At 43.7% G+C, this 21,374-nt stretch overlaps 1 protein-coding gene across 1 annotated transcript in view; it reads left to right on the top strand.

Annotated features, from left to right (window-relative positions):
- Positions 1-21,374, top strand: part of LOC124595597 — a 147,692-nt gene that overhangs the window by 53,800 nt on the left and 72,518 nt on the right. The window lies entirely within an intron of this gene.

The raw sequence follows: 21,374 nt of genomic DNA, 5'->3' as shown, positions 1-21,374 counted from the left end.
ACTTTCTTGACATTAAAATCAGCAACAGTAACAGTCACCACAAGTTTGAAATTTACAGAAAGCCAATTACTACGGACAGCACGATCAATGGACGTTCTTGTCATCCAAATTCGCAAAAATACGCCTATTTCAACTCAGTGATCAACAGAATAATCAGTTTATAACAAGCAATACAAAAGAGCTTACTGTACACCAGTATACAACCCAACAAAATAAATTCAACCCGAATATAGTTCACAAACTGTTCAAGAAGCACACGATACCTAAAACGCAAACATTCGCAAAAATATAAAATTAATAAGAGAAAATAAAACTTTATAATAGCAACTTACGTATCTACGAAGTACTTGGGACAAATAATGCTTAAAATAAACCAGATCTTAAGCAATAACAACCGTAAAAGTAGCTTTCCAAACAAACAACAATCTAAAAGCGAAAATTCGATTTGGAAAAACCAAAATTCTTTTTTTCGTCAACCCAGGCATGTACAAAATTTCGTGTAACGACTGCGAAAAACTCTATATCGCTCAAAGAGGACGAAATTTTAACATTAGATGAAAAGAATACACAGGAAATTGAAAGCAATCAACAATTAGAATAACAACTCCTAATATAACAAATAAACCGACCATAAACAAATAAAAATAAGTGTTTGTGAAGTTACAGAACGAGAGTGAGACTTATAATATTTAATTATCCACACATTGATCTTGCCAAAAGCCGAGAAGCGATTCATATTAGTATTGTAGCTCCCCAGGGCACTCTGGGATCCTCTCTGGGTCACTCTGGGATGCTCTCTTGGTCACTCTGGGATGATCTCTGGGACCTCAACACTGTATCATCTGTATCTTCTAAAGGGTGCGGGAGTCAATTCTCAAAAAACCAAAACCACAAAGCAGAAAAATCGAACATACAAGTTCTATAAAGAATACCAATATTCTTAATGAACAAATCGATCTCAAACACAACAATTATCTAGAAAACTTTATTGACTTTTACAAAACGAGAAAGAATAAAAATTACGGTAAACAGAAAACCAAAAATAGCCATGAATACAAACGAAACGTAACTGACATGACTGACTGCTGTAAACAAAAAACATCAGCTTGAATAAACTGGCAATATAACAACGTAGCACAAATGGAGAGTCGCCAGTTTACTCACTGATACAATACGGGCATCTATTCCAACTAGATGTAAATACGCACAACTTTCATAAACGTAAGTTGACTTGCCAAATTTAACATCTACAAATTTACCTGAGAAAACTTTAAGTTAGTAGAAGAAACAATCCTGTAATTCTGAAACGAATAATTAGGTTATATTTACTTGAAAATGTCGCTATAACCGAAACAAGCTTGTAGTAAAGAAGAAGGATTACCAATTAAACCACTTGCAGCTTTCCTGGAATTATTCGTTACAAAATTACAGGATTGTTTCTTCTACTTATCTGCATTAACTTAAATTTTTATACATGTAGAAATTCTATGTGAGTCATCCCACATCCTCCTACAGTCACCGCCGACGGCACTGTACCATGCACTACACAGTCGTCAGTAAACAGCCGTTGACTGTTGCTCACCCTATCCATTAGATCGTGTTCGTACAAGGGGCATTCAATAAGTAATGCAACATATTTTTTATCGGCCGATTTGAATCGAAAAAATGCGGAATTTGTTGTTGGACATCGTGGTATATTCCCGTTTCAGCCCCTGTAGTTTCACGAAGCTCCGACAAATGCATCTGAGCGGAGGTGCGTTGCGTTACAAGCAGAGAGCTAACGCTGAGTTTCTTTTGATGGAAAACCAGAGCAGAATGTCTACGGGGACCTGGCGGTGAACAAAAGCACGATGAGTTGTTGGGCGAAGCAGCTGCCATGATCGCAGTAAGGTGGCGCAGCCCCGTCCGATCTCCCGCGTGGTGGAACATGGGTTCACTACTTCGAATCAGAAACGAAACGGCAATCCAACGAGTGGCGCCACTTCACGTCTCCTCCGAACAAAAATTCAAAGCCTCACCTTCAGCCGCTAAAGTCATGGCGGAGGGGTTCCGGGCCTGTGAAGCGGTTATTCTGTTTGATGGTCTCCCTCGTGCTCCAACCATCACCTCTGAACTGTACTGTGCTAAGCTCAAGAAAATGAAAAAAAACGACTCCAGCGTGTTTGTCGCCACAAAAGTGCAAACGACCTTCTCCTTCTCCATGACAACAGAAGGCCTAACATAGGTCTGAGCACCTGAGAGGAGCTCACAAAACTTCATTGGATTTTTCTTCCCAATCCACCCTACGGCCCGGGCCTCGCACCTTGCGACTTCCATCTGTTTGACCAAGTGAATGTTGCACTCCGCGGTGAGTGGATGATGGAGAAGTTATCGCGGCAGCAAGACGTTTGCTCCGACATTGGCTAGTAGACATACCACGCGAGCATACGGGCTCTCCCAGTAAGGTGGCGTAAGGCTGTCGCACTGAATGGTGATTATGTTGAATACCAGGATTTTGTAGCTAAAAGTTTGGGGAATGATATGGTGATTTGGAATCCTAAATACAAGCACCTGTTTTCAGAACGAAATTTTGTTGCATTACTTATTGAACGCCCCGCGTATATAGAGAACACTTCCTTCGGTCACTCCTGATGATACCTTTGTCTCTGATGAACACTCGTCATCCATGGCAAGGTACTGGGTTCTGTTAGTTAAGAAAACTTCGAAACACTCACATTAAGGGAGAACGTCTTCCGTATCTTCGGACTTCCGTTAACAGTCTGCAGTGACGCACCATGCCATACGCATTACGGAAATCTAGGAATATGAAATCCACCTGTTGCCCTTCATCCACGATTTTCAGGATATCGTGCGAGAAAAGTGAAAGCTGAGTTTCGCACGAAAGATATTTTCTAAATTCGTAGTGATTTGTGGACGGAAATTTTTCGATCTTGAGGAAATTTATTAGATTTGAACTTACATGCTCAAGTGTTCTGAAGCAAACCGGTGTCAAGGATATTGGTCTGTAATTTTGTGGGTCCTTTCCTTTATCTTTCTTATGTACTCTGATTAGCCAGAACATTATGACCACATACCTAATAACCAGTGTGTCCACCTCTGGCACGGTTAACAGTGGCGATGCGACAAGGCATGGAAGAAGCCAGGAGGCCTAGGTAGGTCCTTGGAGAGAGTTGGGACAACATCCGCACACACAACTCACCTAACCCCCGTAAATTCCGGGAAGGGGGGGATGAGCTCTGACGCCACGTCCAGTGACATCCCAGATGTGATCGATCAGGTTCAAATCTGGAGAGTTGGGGAGACAGCACATCAACTGGAACTCGCCACTGTGTTCCTCGAACCACTCCATCAAATTCAAGCCTAGTGACATGGCGCGTTATTTTGTTGAAAACTGCCATTTCGTCGGAAAACATGATCGTCATGAAAGGGTGTATGTGGTCTGATTCAAATGGTTCAAATGACTCTGAGCACTATGGGACTCAACTGCTGTGGTCATCAGTCCCCTAGAACTTAGAACTACTTAAACCTAACTAACCTAAGGACATCACACACATCCATGCCCGAGGCAGGATTCGAACCTGCGACCGTAGCAGTCGCACGGTTCCGGACTGCGCGCCTACAACCGCGAGACCACCGCGGCCGGCACTGTATGTGGTCTGGAACCAGTGTAAGATACTCCTTGGCTATCATTATGCCTTCCACGAACTCCACTGGATCCTTGGGTGGCCAAGTTCTCCAAAGGATAATGGAGCCGCCGCCAGCTATCTCCGTCCCACAGTACAGGTGTCAAGGAGCTGTTCCCCTGGAAAACGACGGATTCGCGCCCACTAATCGGCGTGATAAGTGTGATCAGGAAGGTATCGGGATTCATCAGATCATGCAACGCGCTGCTACTGCGCCAGCGTCCAGTGCCGATGGTCACGTGCCCATTTCAGTCGTAACTGCCGAAGTCGTAGTGTTGGTTGTTTCGGGGGATGGGACCAAACAGCGAGGTTATCGGTCCCATCGGACTAGGGAAGGATGGGGAAGGAAGAAGGCCGTGCCCTTTCAAAGGAATCATCCAGAATTTGCCTGAAGCGATTTAGGGAAATCACGGAAAACCTAAATCAGGACGGCACGATCGTAGTGTTAACGTTGGCAAATGGATAGTTCTTCAGCTGCGGAAGCTCATCGTTAGGAGTGTTTGGTGTACTGTATGTTGAGACACACTTCTACTCTGCCCAGTATTATAGTCTGATGTTAGTTCCGCCACAGTTCGCCGCCTATCCCGTTTCGGTAGTCTGCCCAGCCTACGATGTCCAACATCTGTAATGAGGGGTGTCCTTTCGACCCCGTGACGTCTGGACGTGGTTTTAACTTGGTTTTGGCGTGTTTTGAAGACACTCACCACAGCAGTCCTCGAACATCCAACAAGTAGTTCAGTTTCCGGAGTGCTCATGCTGAGTCTCTGGGCCATCAAAATCTGCCCTCGATCATACCCAAATTGATCGCGCGCCTTCCCCATTCTACACACGGACAGCACACTCACTGATACTACATGCGCCACGCATGTGTGTGAGTAGCTGACGCTCGTATCGGCTGGACAGGTTTATGTCGATAGCAGGTCGGTGGTCATAATTTTCTGGCTGATCAGTGCAAATGAGTCATCTACGCTTTTTTCCAGTCGTCTGGGACATTGAGCTGGGCCAGAGATACGCGATAAGTGCAAGCTAAGTAAAGGCATTGAAAGGTGGCTACACTGAGTCACAGCGCCAGAGATTGCGCCAAAGATTATTATTCCGCCGCCTCCACTGGAGCAGTAGTAGTTCAGAGGATGTCGAGAGCAGTCGTTGTTCTGTTGGGCGAGAGAGTAGACGATCTGAGTGTTGACTGAAATGTTGTACTGTTCGGCTGGTGTAATATATAGATGGAAGAAGATGCAATTGTCAGAATATATTTGCGAAAGGAGATGGGCTTTTGATTTATGATGCTGGTGTAATGGAATATTTTCGTCAATATATAATGAGGTAAAAAGGTATTCCAGTTTTCTTTAATAACAATCCCTCTTGCTCACAGGTACAGTCAACAAAGCATCTGGCTCGTGTGCATTTATTAGACTTGTAATTCTGGTTTCTATGTCCAATTATAGTATTTCTGGTTTTTCAATTAGTTTATCGTAAATGGTGTTTAAAATATTTTGTCGTATTGAGAAAGAACCGAGCCAGATACATGTACGTCGAGTCACACCACCACACACAGAACAGTTACACTTGTGCTTTGTTGTTACGTAGCTTTTACAGTTGCAGGGGACTTAATTAATCAATTGTGCTAATGGAAATTCCTTGTGATTCTTTATTTTTATTTTATGCAGTCAGATTGTGTGCTAATAATAGTCAGGGCAAACCGGTTACGAGATTTAGTAACGGGACACACAGCTAGTCAAATTATTGCATTTATTTATTATTAATATTACTTTTCTTTTTAATTAAGCCCCCATGCAGCATTTGCTGAAGAGTACTCTCTATAACATCGGAATGCGATTCCAGCCGGACCTGGTGATTTTTTTTTCAACTCTTTCAGTTGCTTTTCAGCTCAGAGATGTCTATTTCCATGTTCTGCGTATGGGAGTCTGCGCTACGATCACACGACGGTATATCCGTACGATTCTCCTTCGTGAAAAATTTTTTTGGATACGAAATGTAAGTCTTCAACTTTCCATTTTCCGTCCAGCCCGAATTGTCTCGGGTTTCCAGCAAGAGCTTTCGCGACACACAGACGATTTATTATTCATGAAAGTTAGCAGATATCTGCAATTATATTACAGACTGTTCCACAGGCCAATGACCGCATCGTTTACGCCACTCTGAGCGATGTCATCTATTCGTTTTTGTTCTCAGGCCTCTAAGCGACCGCACAATAAAAGAAATTTAGTCAACCTTCGACAGATCGTTCCATCACTGACCTCCGTGTCCGAACTGCAACAAAAATCGTCTGCAATATACGAGAAGGATATTATGTATGGCTCGTTCAGTAGACTGCAGAGTTTGATAGTCCTAATCAGTTAATTTCGTTGTGCTGTCTGGGAGTGTTTAATGTCTCCCAGATCTATTCACTCCGAAATAATAGGGATCCGGATGCGTACTCTGCGTTGGCTCGTTTAGACAGAAAGCACGTATTTTTGAGAGTTTGCTCCTGAACTTTACTATTGATTTACAGCCTGACGTCACACAAGACACTTTTCAGAGGAGTGTCAGGGTCCTTCTCATCACACAGTGTGGTTTCAGACGAAAGTTTCCTCCTGATCACACAGTATGTGTGTCTTAGTCGAGCCGCTAATGTGATGTGCATACTACTGTTGTTGAGACAGATGAGTTCGACTGTGTTCCGCGCCAGGTTGTCCTTGGTGCGTTTCCCCGGTCTGACTCAGCTGTTACTCCATTTCCACGTAACGGCGGATGTGATGGCGCTCTTAAGGCCAGGAGTGCCACTTCCAGGCAACAATCGTGCGTTACCGTGGCGATAGCAGACATGGCGTCACTAACGAGGAAGAGGGTGCTTTAAATTAAATGTTCGAAGCTAACTGATTCGGAGGATGTCGTAAAAGTGACAGCGTTTGTTGCTGAAATGAGATATCACCAGGTAAGCGCGCCTTGCGTGGCTCAGGTATCAGAACTGGAAAGTCTGGGATTGGCTCTTAAGAACAGCTTTCTTTTTAGTTGTCTTTCTGGACCCTGGGTCGTAAAGTAAAGCAATATTAGCAATCAAATTTTCAGTGCTAGTACTATCGTAAACGAAAACTGATAGTGCTCCTTTTGTCTCGAACCCAACTCAAGAGAAATTTATGATACTTACCGTCGGCTCTGCGTTTAGCACTTTCCACTTCAGTTAAGTAGCTCAACTGTATTTTCCGTTCTAGTTTCGACTTCTTTACGGTAAACATTTTTCTTGCCGTGTGTGGAAGTCTCTCTTTCGACACTCGCTTCTTATTTCTTTCTTATAAATAGTTAGAGTTCTTCTTGTGATAAGTATTTAGATTCCACATTCATAAGTACATACATTCTTAAATGTATATCGCAGTCTCCATTTGAACTATACAGCGAAGTGTATTATCTGATACTACCTCTGATTTATTTACGATAAGATTTTGTTTAGTTAGAAATGTGTCTCTTGATCCCTAGTACAGATGTAGAGGTCTTTTTACGGTAATCATTTTGTTTCTGACAAATAGTTAAACAGCTTCTTGTCACTAATGTTTCGATTTACTCGTGAAAAGTACGTACATTAGTAACTGCGTATCGCAGTCACTCCGTGAGCTATACTGCAAAAGCGTATTTTCCGGTACTAGCTTCGATTTCTTTATGAGAAATGAATATGTTTTAAGATTGTACTGTATACCGTTGTCTGTTGTACCTAAACAGCTTGTTTTGTATCCTGTTCAATTCAGTTTCTTCCTGACGAATTGTTATTGTTTTTATTGTGTAATTCTTTTCAGTTTACTTCTGAAAAGTACACACCTTCGAAACTGCGTATCGCAAGCTCCTCTTGACGTATATAGATAACCTGCAATTCCTAAGACTAACTATCATTTATCTAATACAAATTTTTTTTTAGTACCTGCTGTTTGTTGTGGGTTCCACTACAGCTGTTTTTACGGTACTCGATTCATTTCCTTCACAAGTAGCCTAGTTGAAGTTCTTATTAAGCTGATTTCAGTTATCTTACTGAAAAGTACATATCTTCTAAATTGCATAGTACAGTCTCCTCTTGACCTACGTAGGTAAAGTGTGTTTTATGATATTAGCTACCATTTATTTACGACAAGTAAGTAAAATGGGTTTTCAGATATTAGCTACCATTTATATGCGACAATCATTTATTTTTATGTGAAATCTAAAACATTTCCGGCGTATAGATTCTACCATAAAACTCCGGGAGAATTGGTGGATGTCTGCAGCTTCATGTCACAGTGTTTCAGCACTGAGTCTTCTTGACATCTTCAGGTGAATACTAACAAAAACGTTCTGAGCTCACGTGTTTAGGACCCCACCGCCACAGGCAAATGTTCAAATGTGTGTGAATTCCTATGGGACCAAACTGCTCAGGTCGTCGGTCCCTAGACTTACTCACTACTTAAACTAACTTATGCTAAGAACAACACACACATCCATTCCCGAGGGAGGCCTCTACCCTCCGGCGGCAGGGGCCGCGCAGTCCGTGACATAGCGCCTCAAACTGCGCGGCTGCTGCAGGCGTGGAGTATTCAGTTGTATTCAGTATTGTGCTATTTCAGCGAATGCGCTTCTGTTGCAAGTCTGTGCGCTGCCCCGCTCGTCCTCCATGCTGAAAGCTTACCAATTCGATTGTCTTCGCACGATAAAATCGCAGAACAACGCCGGTTATACAGAGCACAAAGTTTTTCTACAACAGTATTCTGTGCAGAATTTTAGTGAAAGCTGCCGTCTCGTCGTTATTTCCACTGATTCATTGATGATGGTACTCCATGGATCTGAGTAGGGGCCATTGTATTTCATCAGATAATCATTGGGAATACAATGTTTGATGATATCGGATTTATTGGCTTCATAGAGATGGCCATGCCGTTGATATTCTACAATGCGGTTCAGCACACTGCACGTCGTCAGCCCCCTATAAAGATTTGCCGCATTCGCACGGAATCCTGCGCAACACAGATGTTTACAAGATATTGCAGTCCATAGGACAAACTTCTGGAGTTCCATCATCAGTGACTCAGTAGAAACGCGACTGTTTCTGCCCCTTATCAATCGAGACGGTGGCTTTCAGTTAAATTCTGCATGGAAAAAAAATGGTTCAAATGGCTCTAAGCACTGAGTTAACATCTGAGGTCATCAGTCCCCTACACGTAGAAAGACTTAAACCTAACTAACCTAAGGAAATCACACACATCCATGCCCGAGGCAGGATTCGAACCTGCGACCGTAGCGGCTGGCTGGCTCTGAGCACTATGCGACTTAACTTCTGAGGTCATCAGTCCCCTAGAACTTAGAACTACTTAAACCTAACTAACCTAAGGACATCACACACATCCATGCCCGAGGCAGGATTCGAACCTGCGACCGTAGGGGTCTCGCGGTTCCAGACTGTAGGGCCTTGAACCGCACGGGGGGGGGGGGGGGGGTTTAAATACCTGAGCTCAGAGCCTTTTCATCAGTATTCACCTGAAGAAGGCCAGCCCGCATCTCGTGGTCGTGCGGTAGCGTTCTCGCTTCCCACGCCCGGGTTCGATTCCCGGCGGGGTCAGGGATTTTCTCTGCCTCGTGATGGCTGGGTGTTGTGTGCTGTCCTTAGGTTAGTTACGTTTAAGTAGTTCTAAGTTCTAGGGGACTGATGACCATAGATGTTAAGTTTCATAGTGCTCAGAGCCATTTTGAAGAAGGCCAGAGAACTCTGCGCCGAAATATCGTGGCGGGAAGTTGCACACATCCGACTCTTCTCCTGAAATTTTATGGAAGGAACTATTTCTTTTTACACACATCAAAAAATGTTTTGCATCACCCCGGTTCCTAGAACTCCTGAAGATTGTCGTTGACGTAGACTGTGGATGTTGTTGCACAGACACAGTGCCTTTGACTGTTCAGAGAAGTCACTAAACAAACTTAAAAAATGGTTCAAATGGCTCTGAGCACTATGGGACTTAACATCTGTGGTCATCAGTCCCCTAGAACTTAGAACTACTTAAACCTATCTAACCTAAGGACATCACACACATCCATGCCCGAGGCAGGATTCGAACCTGCGACCGTAGCAGTCGCGCGGTTCCGGACTGAGCGCCTAGAACCGCTAGACCACCGCGGCCGGCGTAAACAAACTTAAACAACCATGCATAAGCAGCGCCTATTAGGCGGAAGGGGTCCGACAGCCGATCAGTTCCAGTTATTCCACCACGAAGGAGGTGCAGAGCTCGTGTTGTCTGTAGTTCAACCATGCCTAGACGGTCAATACCGCAGTTAGATCGCTTCCGCATTGTTACTTTGTACCACGAAGGGCTCTCAATAAGATAACTGTCCAGGCTTCTCGGTGTGAACCAAAGCGATCTTGTTCGGACATGGAGGGGACACAGAAAGACAGGAACTGTCAATGACATGCCTCGCTCAGGCCGCCCAAGAGCTACTACTGCAGTGGATGACCGCTGCCTAGGGATTATGGCTCGAAAGAAACCTGACAGCTATGCCACCATGTTGAATAATGCTTTTCGTGCAGCCACAGCACGTCGTGTTTCGACTCAAACTGTGCGCAACTTCACTCCAGACGTCCACGGCGAGGCCCAACTTTGCAACCACGAGACCACGCAGTGCGGTACAGATAGGGCCCAGCAACATGCCGAATGGGCTGCTGAGGATTGGCATCACGTTCTCTTCACCAATGAGTGCTGCATATGCCTTCAACCAGACAATCATCAGAGACGTGTTTGGGTCAGGCTGAAAGCATTAGACACATTGTCCAGCGAGTGCAGCAAGATGGAGGTTCCCTGCTGTTTTGGGGTGACATTATGTGGAGCCGATGTACACCGGTGGTGGTCAGGGAGGGCGCCGTAACGGCTGTACGATCGTGAATGCCATCCTCCGACCGATAGTGCAACCATATCAGCAGCATATTGGCGAGGCATTCGTCTCCGTGGACGACAATTCACGCCCCCACCGTGCACATCTTGTGAATGTATTCCTTCATGATAACGACATCGCTCGACTAGAGTGCCCAGCATATTCTCCACACATGAACCCTATCGAACATCCCTGGGATAGATTGAAAAGCGCTGTTTATGGACGACGTGACCCGGCACCCACTCTGAGGCATCTACGCCGAATCGCCGTTGAGGAGTGGGACAATCAGGACCACCAGTGCCTTGATGAACTTGTGAATAGTATGCCATGACGAATACAGGCATGCGTCAATTCAAGAGGACGTGCTACGGGGTATTAAGAAATGGTTCAAATGGCTCTGAGCACCACGGGACTTAACATCTGAGGTCATCAGTCCATTATAACTTAGAACTGCGTAAACCTAACTAACCTAAGGACATCACACACATCCATGACCGAGGCAGGATTCGAGCCTGCGACCGTAGCAGTCGCGCGATTCCAGACTGTAGCGCCCAGAACCGCTCGGCCACCCCCGCCGGCGACGGGGTATTAGAGGTACCGGTGTGTACACCTCTCAAGGTGTCGCTGTATGGTGATACACAATGCAATGTGTGGTTTTCATGAGCAATAAAAAAGGCGGAAATGATGTTTATGTTGATCTCAGTTCCAGTTTTCTGTACAGGTTTCGGAACTCTTGGAACCGAGGTGATGCAAACCTACTTTTACGGTACTCGATTTGTTCTCTTTTTCGGAAAATGTTTATGTGTGATTCATTGTAATTGGTGCAGTTCGAAGTATTTGTTTCACGATGTAGTAGGGGGCTGATAACCTTGGCGATGAGGGCCCATAAGCCCCAACACACACACGCGATGTAGTAAATTATCGTAATCAAAACTGTCTGTGCTCTTTACGTTCAGAAAAATCGTCAGTGATATGACGTTATAGTCGTCATCTTGTTTACAACATTTATGGTATGTTTATGACGTTACTGATCAGGGCCGACAATTAGCCTTGCAAATTACTCTTTATCTTTGAACCCATACTAACTACTGTGATACTTGTCTGTGTCTTACTCAAGTACAGTTTAGTACATGGAGGTAATGTAAGTCATGATCATTATTGTTTACCCACATACAAACAATTACACTCACATACATATATTTGATTGGGAAAAGCTTTGTTTGTGTAAGAAACGAAAATTTTTTCCCAAGCTCGAACCTCGTTTGCAAGCAAGGTTTTTTGGTGGGGTTTCCTTTGGTTACTAGACAAATGCTGGAACTGTCAAATCTGTAACAATCATTTCACCGAGCTCAGGCTGTAAATAACAAAATTTCACAAGAAACTGAGTTCCAAACCATGTCGCCCTGACCTCATAAGTAGTGGTAAGTGCAAAAAAAAAAAAAAAAAAAAAGGAAGTGATATGAGGAGATGCAGATCCTTCAGCTCGCTAAATGTGAAAAGGTTGACTTGGTATAGGGGACCAAACAGCGATGCCACTGGTTCCACAGGATTAGGCAAGGATGGGAAAGGAAGTCGGCCGTTCCCTTCCAAAGGAACCATCCCGGGAATTGCCTGAAGTGATTTAGGGAAACCACGGATAAAGTAAATCAGAATAGCCGGACGCAGGTTTGAATCGTCGTCTTCCCGAAAGAACTTGCAATCCTCTAGTTGTGAATATCAAGTTCGTGTAATTTGGAGGAGAAAAAAACAAATATTAATAATTAATCTCTTTTTTTTTAATTTTAAAGGTCATTTCCATTAAAACAGAGAACTGACACCTCGCACAAATACTGTAAACTCTCACTAGGCTTGAGTAACGCACCTTGAGGACAGTGAACATCTACAACTACATCTTACACTACTGGCCATTAAAACTGCTACACCACTAAGATGACGTGCTACAGACGCGAAATTTACCCGACAGGGAGAAGATGCTGTGATACGCAAATGATTAGCTTTTCAGAGCATTCACGCAAGGTTGGCGCCGGTGGCGACACCTACAACGTGCTGACATAAGGAACGTTTCCAACAGATTTCTCATACACAAACAGCAGTTGACCGGCGTTGCCTGGTGAAACGTTGTTGTGATGCCTCGTGTAAGGAGGAGAAATGCGTCCCATCACGTTTCCGACTTTCATAAAGGTCGGATTATATCTTATCGCGACTGCGGTTTAGCGTATCGCGACATTTTTGCTCGCGTTGGTCGATATCCAATCACTGTTAGCAGAATATGGAATCAGTGGGTTCAGGAGGGTAATACGGAAAGCCGTGCTGGATCCCAATGGCCTCGTAACACTAGCAGTCGAGATGACAGGCATCTTATCCGCATGGGTTGTAACGGATCGTGCAGCCACGTCTCGATCCCTAAGTCAACAGATGGGGACGTTTGAAAGACAACAACCATCTGCACGAACAGTTCGACGACGTTTGCAACAGCATGGACTATCAGCTCGTAGACCATGGCTGCGGTTACCCTTGACGCTGCATCACAGACAGGAGCGCCTGCGATGGTGTACTCAACGACGAACCTGGGTGCACCTGCACGAATGGCAAAACGTCATATTTTCGGATGAATCCAGGTTCTTTTTACAGCATCATGATGCTCGCACATTCTCCAGATCTCTCACCAATTGAAAACGTCTGGTCAATGGTGGCCGAGCAACTGGCTCGTCACAATACGCCAGTCACTACTCTTGATGAACTGTGGTATCTTGTTGAAGCTGTATGGGCAGCTGTACCTGTACACGCCATCCAAGCTCTGTTTGAATCAATGCCCAGGCTTATCAAGGCCGTTATTACAGCCAGAGGTGGTTGTTCTGGGTACTGATTTCTCATGATCTATGCACCCAAATTGCGTGAAAATGTAATCATATGTTAGTTCTAATATAATATATTTGTCCAATGGATACCCGTTTATCATCTGCATTTCTTCTTGGTGTAGCAATTTTAATGGCCAGTAGTGTATTCAGCAAGCCACCAAATGGTTTGTGGCGAAGGGTACTTTTTGTAACACTAACTAAACCCTCCAACCCTGTTCTATTCGCGAATAGCACGTGGGTAGAATGATCGTCGGCAAGCCTCTGTGTTGGCTCTAATTTCTCGAATTTTGTCCTCGTGGTCGTTACGCGAGACGTGTGTGTGTGTGTGTGGGGGGGGGGGGGGGGGGATGTGATATGTTGTCCCAGTCTTCTCTAAAAGTACCCTTTCGAAATTTCAATAGTAAATTTCTCCGTGATGCACATGAAGGTATAACTCAAGAGACTGCCATAAGCAATTTCAGACATTTTCTGATGGTTTTAATGTTGTGATACATGACGTTGTGTGTGGTGCAGCATATGTAAATATTTTCGGATCTACAAATTTAAGTGCTGTAAGATATATTAAAGGTATTTGGAAGATACTGTTAATTCTTCAGTTACAGAATTTTCTAGTGAGCAAAATTCTATATGTCGTTAGAGACCTTTATATTAGGTGTGGACAGCTAAGCTGCATTTCGCACCATGTGCACCATGTTGAACCTCGAAACGGATAAAGGCCTTCTTGAAAGTTTTAACAGTTTTGCAGGTCTCGAAAATGGAAATTTGTGTTAGATTTTCAGTAGTTTCTATTTCAAAGTGTATCCATCTACACAGATACTCCCCAAGTCTCTGTTCGCTGCATGGCGGAGTGTACCCTGACTACTAATAGTCATTTCCTTCCCTGTTCCACCCGAAAATAGTGCGAGGACAAATCGACTGTCTTTATATCTCCGTATCAGCCCTCATTTCTCGTATCTTATTTTCGTGGTCCTTAAGCGCAATGTATGTTGGCGGCAGTAGAATCGTCTGGCAATCGGCTTCAAATGTCGGTTCTCTAAAGTTTCTGAATAGTGTTTCTGAAAAAAAATGTCGCCTTCCCTCCAGGGATTCTCATTTGAGTTCCCGAAGCATCTCCGTAACACTTACCTGTTGCGAATCTAGCAACCCGCCTCTGGTTGGTTGGTTGGTTCGGGGAAGGAGACCAGACAGCGAGGTCATCTGTCTCATCGGATTAGGAAAGGACGTGGAAGGAAGTCGGCCGTGCCCTTTGAAAGGAACCATCCCGGCATTTGCCTGGAGCGATTTAGGGAAATCACGGAAAACCTGAATCAGGATGGCCGGACGCGGGATTGAACCGTCGTCCTCCCGAATGCGAGTCCAGTGTCTAACCACTGCGCCACCTCGCTCGGTCAACCCGCCTCTGAATTGCTATGATGTCTTCCTCGTTCTTTGACAGTCATCATCATCATCATCAGCCAATTCAATCATCAGATGATGTGGCCTCTTCGAGTCGTGGATTCAGGTAGGCTTTCAGAAGTCTTCTCCAAGTGGGACGGTCTTGGGCAGTTCTCTGCCAGGTGTCACCAGCGATCTTCTTGATGTCTTTGTCCCACCTGTCTGGTGGTCTTCCTCTAGGCCTCTGGTGCTCTCTCGGACTCCACTCCAGTACTAGCTTCGTCCATATATTGTCTTTTCTTCTTGCGACGTGGCCAGCCCACTGCCATTTCAAGGAACCTACTCTCTCTAAGATGTCATTAACCTTCGTCACAGACCGGATGTCATCTGCCCCTTTCCTGTCCTTTCTTGTATAGCCCAGCATTGATCTCTCCATGGCTCTCTGTGCTGTCCTAAGTTTCTCTTTTGTGAATGAGTTCAGTGTCCATGTCTCGCATCCGTACGTCATCACAGGAAGAATGCATTGATCAAATACTGCTTTCTTCAGATTTACAGGCATTTTTGATCTGAATACTTTTGAATTCTTCCCAAATGCTTGCCAGCCAAGCTTGATGCGTCGATAGATTTCTGGTCTTATGTCTCCCTTCATATTTATAATCTGGTCAAGGTAGACATATTCACTGACCTCTTCTAGTAGACTGTCCTTGACTTTCACATCTCCAGCTGGGACCAATTTGTTGGATATTACTTTTGTTTTGGAAAGGTTCATGTTTAAGCCAACCAGCTGACATTCCGATGCAAGATCTGTAACTAAGTTTTGGAGCTCTGCGAAGTCTTTGGCCAGTAAGGCAATATCGTCAGCAAATCTCAAGTTGGTAAGCCTTCTTCCATTAATTCTAATTCCCTTACCTTCCCAGCTCAGCTTTGACATAGCCATTTCCAATACAGCAGAGAACAGTTTTGGGGAGATGGGATCGCCTTGCTTGACACCCCTCATGATGCGGAATTCTTGAGTTGATTCGCCGATGTTAACATAAGCTGAAGAATTCTCGTAGATTTTCTTGAGCACTTCAATGTATGCTGCTCCCACTTCTTGCTCACTCAAAGCTTGGAGGACAGCTACATGGCTAACGGAGTCAAATGCCTTTTCAAAGTCAACAAAGGCAATGCAGAGAGGGAGTTGGTATTCATTCGCTCTGCTTATCACTTCACTAACGGTCAGAATGTGGTCAATAGTGCTAAAATTGCTTCGGAATCCAGCTTGTTCGATAGGTTGGGCTGAGTCTAGGGTGGAACTAATTCGGTTTAACAAGATCTTTGTAAAAATTTTGTACAAAATTGAGAGCAAGCTGATAGGACGGTAGTTTTTAATATTGTGAATACTTCCTTTCTTGTGTATCAAAATAATCTTAGCCTTGTTCCACGATAGTGGGATTGAAGCATAGTGCAGTCAGGAAGTAAATACTTTTGCCAAGTGATTTATTGTTACCTCTCCTGCCAGTTTGAGGATGTCAACGCTGAGCTCATCATCACCCGGCACTGTTCCCTTCTTCATGCTATCTAGAGCACACTTGACTTCCGATGGGAGTATATCTGGAACACTAGATATATCATTTAAATTAGATACACTCAAATTTTCCCCTGGATTGCTATACAAATTGCTATAAAAGTCTCTGATGAACTTCAAAACCGCCTCCTTTTCAGTGATTCGACTGTCATTTCCATCGAGTGCGATAATCTGCTTTTTACCGATTGTGAGTTTGCGTTTGGCTGACTTTAAACTTGTCTTGTTCTCCAAGCTTGCTCGTAAGGTGTCTTCAGTGAATTTCTGTATGTCAGTTTTCATTTCTCTTCGCACTGCCTTACATAGTTCGGAATACGCCACCATGTCGCGATCGGTTTGGATTTTCATTTCTCTCCTCTGTTGTAAAAGGGTTTCAGTTTTGGCACTGAATTTCTTTGGTTGTTTATTTTTTTGGCATAGGCCACCGACTTCTTGTGCACTTGAAACAATCATTTCCGCCAAATCACAATCTTTAGTTACGTGGAACTTGCTTTGGAGGACTTCTTGGAATTTCGAGGAATGTTCTTCCAGGTTTTTGAGGTTGATTACCCTTCTCTTCCCTTTCATAAGTTTACTGCTTTCATTTCTTACATTGAGTTCGACCCTTGCTCTCACAAGACGGTGATCACTGCCAGTGTTGAACTGATTTAGCACTGATACGTCTTTTACAATCTGCGGAATATTTGACAGAATAAAGTCCATCTCATTTTTGACACTGAAATTTGGGCTCCTCCAAGTCCATTTTCGGTCAGGGTGCTTCTTAAAGAACGTATTCATGATGGACATACTGGTGTACTCAGCGAACTGGACTAATCTCTCACCTCTATCGTTTCGGTCGTCAATCCCATAGTTGCCCACCACTGTGTCGCCTTGTTTCTTGGTGCCAACTTTTGCATTGAAATCTCCAATGACCATCTGGAAGTGACAATCGCTACCTTTTTTACAGGTGTTATCCAGACTTTCGTAAAAGGATTCAATTTCTTCGTCAGGGTGACTTGAGGTGGGATCGTACACCTGAACAATTTGTATTTTATACCTATTCGACACCTTCAGGACCATTCGAGCTGTCCTGCTGGAAGTTCCTTCTAAGACAGATACTCTATCAGCAATATTCTTGTTGATTAAGAACCCAACTCCATTGAGTTTTCCTTCTGGGTCGCCACAAAAGTAAAACAAGTTGCCAGAGCGCAAACGGAGACAGTCTTCCCCTTTTCGGCGAACTTCGCTTAAACCAACAATACTCCAGTTGATTTTTGTAAGCTCTTTCTCGATCACTTCTAGTCTGTCGTTGCCTATTAGAGAGCGACAGTTATATGTACAGACGTGAAGAGTCTGTATCTTCTTCTCAGCACCACTTGGTGTTTGGGACATCAAAGTTGCTCCCACCCGGAGATCCGACTGTGGGGCTATTACTCCGGAAAATTTAACATTAATGTCACACAACATAACTCGAAGGTGAGAAGCATAATGGCCACGCTTGCTTCAGAACGGATTGGCGATATAATTTCCAGACCGCCCCTGACATGGGGTACAGACACCTTTGGTAGGCCGCTCCACTAGAGTACAGACGCCACCACACTGCTAGTGTACTTAATTTGTATTCACTGAATGATTATTGGTATGTTGTTGTTGTGTTGTTGTGGTGTTCACTCCTGAGACTGGTTTGATGCAGCTCTCCATGCTACTCTATCCTGTGCAAGCTTCTTCATCTCCCAGTACATACTGCAACCTACATCCTTCTGAATCTGCTTAGTGTATTCATCTCTTGGTCTCCCTCTGCGATTTTTACCCTCGACGCTGCCCTCCAATACTAAATTTGTGATCCTTCGATGTCTCAGAACATGTCCTACCAACCGATCCCTTCTTCTAGTCAAGTTGTGCCACAAGCTCCTCTTCTCCCCAATTCTATTCAATACTTCCTCATTAGTTATGTGATCTACCCATCTAATGTTCAGCATTCTTCTGTAGCACCACATTTCGAATGCTTTCTATTCTCTTCTTGTCGAAACTATTTATCGTCCATGTTTCACTTCCATACATGGCTACACTCAATACAAATGCTTTCAGAAACGACTTCCTGACATTTAAATCTATACTCGATGTTAACAAATTTTTCTTCTTCAGAAACGCTTTCCTTGTCAATGCCAGTCTACATTTTATATCCTCTCTACTTCGACCATAATCAGTTATTTTGCTCCCCAATTAGCAAAACTCCTTCACTACTTTAAGTGTCTCATTTCCTGATCTAATTCCCTCAGCATCACCCGACTAAATTCGACTAAATTCCATGATCCTTGTTATGCATTTGTTGATGTTCATCTTATACCCTCCTTTCAAGACTGTCCATTCCGTTCAACTGCTCTTCCAAGTCCCTTGCTGTCTGTGACAGAATTCAAATGTCATCGGCGAACCTCAAAGTTTTTATTTCTTCCCCATGGATTTTAATACCTACTCCGAACTTTCCTTTTGTTTCCACTATTCCTTGCTCAATATACAGATTGAATAACATCGGTGAGAGGCTACAACCCCGTCTCACTCCCTTCCCAACCACTGCTTCCCTTTCATACCCCTCGACTCGTATGACTGCCATCTGCTTTCTGCACAAATTGTAAATAGCCTTTCGCTCCCCGTATATTACTCCTGCCACCTTCAGAATTTGAAAGAGAGTATTCCAATCAAGATTGCCAAAAGCTTTCTCTAAGTCTACAAATGCTAGAAACGTAGGTTTGCCTTTCCTTAATCTTTCTTCTAAGATAAGTCGTAGGGTCAGTATTGCCTCACGTGTTCCAATATTTCTACGGAATCCAAACTGATCTTCCTCGAGGTCGGCTTCTACCAGTTTTTCCATTCGTCTGTAAAGAATTCGCGTTAGTATTTTGCAGCTGTGTCTTATTAAACTGATAGTTCGGTAATTTTCACATCTGCCAACACCTGCTTTCTTTGGGATTGGAATTATTATATTCTTCTTGAAGTCTGAGGGTATTTCGCCTGTCTCATACATCTTGCTCACCAGATGGTAGAGTTCTGTCAGGACTGGCTCTCCCAAGGCTGTCAGTAATTCTAATGGAATGTTGTCTACTCCGGGGGCCTTGTTTCGACTCAGGTCTTTCAGTGCTCTGTCAAGCTCTTCACGCAGTACCATATCACCCATTTCATCTTCATCTACATCCTCTTCCATTTCCATAATATTATCCTCAAGTACATACCCCTTGTACAGACCCTCTATATTCTCCTTCCACCTTTCTGCTTTCTCTGATTTGCTTACAACTGGGTTTCCATTTGAGCTCTTGAGATTCATAGAAGTGGTTCTCTTTTCTCCGAAGATCTCTTTAATTTTCCTGTAGGCAGTATCTATCTTACCCGTAGTGAGATAAGCGTCGACATCCTTACATTTGTCCTCTAGCCATCCCTGCTTAGCCATTTTGCACTTCCTGTCGATATTATTTCTGAGACGTTTGTATTCCTTTTTGCCTGCTTCATTTACTGCATTTTTATATTTTCTCCATTCATCAATTAAATTCAATATTTCTTCTGTTACCCAAGGGTTTCTACTAGCCCTCGTCTTTTTAAGTATTTGTCCCTCTGCTGCCTTCACTATTTCATCTCTCAAAGCTACCCATTCTTCTTCTACTGTATTTCTTTCCCCCATTCCTGTCAATTGTTCCCTTACGCTCTCCCTGAAACTCTCTACAACCTCTGGTTCTTTCAGTTTATGCAGGTCCCATCTCCTTAAATTCCCACCTTTTAGCTGTTTCTTCAGTTTTAATCTACAGTTCATAACCAATAGATTGTGGTCAGAGTCCACATCTGTCCCTGGAAATGTCTTACAATTTAAAACCTGTTTCCTAAATCTCTGTCTTATCATTATATAATCTATCTGATACCTTCTAGTATCTCCAGGATTCTTCCATGTATACAACCTTCTTTTATGATTCTTGAACCAAGTGCTAGCTATGATTAAGTTATGCTCTGCGCAAAATTCTACCAGGCGGCTTTCTCTTTCATTTCTTAGCCCCAATCCGTATTCACCTACTATGTTTCTTTCTCTCCCTTTTCCTACTCTCGAATTCCAGTCACCCATGACTATTAAATTTTCGTCTCCCTTCACTACCTGAATAATTTCATTTATCTCATCATACATTTCATCAGTTTCTTCGTCATCTGCAGAGCTAGTTGGCATATAAACTTGTACTACTGCAGTAGGCATGGGCTTCGTGTCTATCTTGGCCACAATAATGCGTTCACTATGCTGTTTGTAGTAGCTTACCCGTACTCCTATTTTTTTTATTCATTATTAAACCCACTCCTGCATTACCCCTATTAGATTTTGTATTTATAACCCTGTATTCACGTGACCAAAGTCTTGTTCCTCCTGCCACCGAACTTCGCTAATTCCCACTATATCCAAATTTAAGCCATCCATTTCCCTTTTTAAATTTTCTAACCTACCTGTCCGATTAAGGGATCTGACATTCCACGCTCCGATCCGTAGAAGACCAGTTTTCTTTCTCCTGATAACGACGTTCTCTTGAGTAGTCCCCGCCCGGAGATCCGAATGGGGGACTATTTTACCTCCGGAATATTTTACCCAAGAGGATGCCATCATAATTTAACCATACAGTAAAGCTGCATGCCCTCGGGAAAAATTACGGCTGTAGTTTCTCCTTGCTTTGAGCCGTTCGCAGTAGCAGCACAACAAGGCCATTTTGGTTAGTGTTACAAGGCGTGATCACCCAATGATCCAGACTGCTGCCCCTGCAACTACTGAAAAGGCTGCTGCCCCTCTTCAGGAACCACACGTTTGTCTGGCCTCTCAACAGATACCCCTCCGTTGTGGCTGCACCTACGGTACGGCTATCTGTATCGCTGAGACAAGCAAGCCTCCCCACCAACGGCAAGGTCCATGGTTCATGGGGGGATTATTGGTATACGGTCTTTAATAATGTAACAGATAGATAAGTAAATACATTATTGACAATATCTTCTCAATTGTACCACCTTCAACTTTCAATAGCACAT

This window comes from Schistocerca americana, chromosome 2 (assembly GCF_021461395.2).
Source record: "Schistocerca americana isolate TAMUIC-IGC-003095 chromosome 2, iqSchAmer2.1, whole genome shotgun sequence".
Lineage (NCBI taxonomy): Eukaryota > Metazoa > Arthropoda > Insecta > Orthoptera > Acrididae > Schistocerca > Schistocerca americana.
The sequence above is the reverse complement of the archived record's forward strand: the minus strand, read 5'-3'. Positions and strand labels throughout refer to the sequence as shown.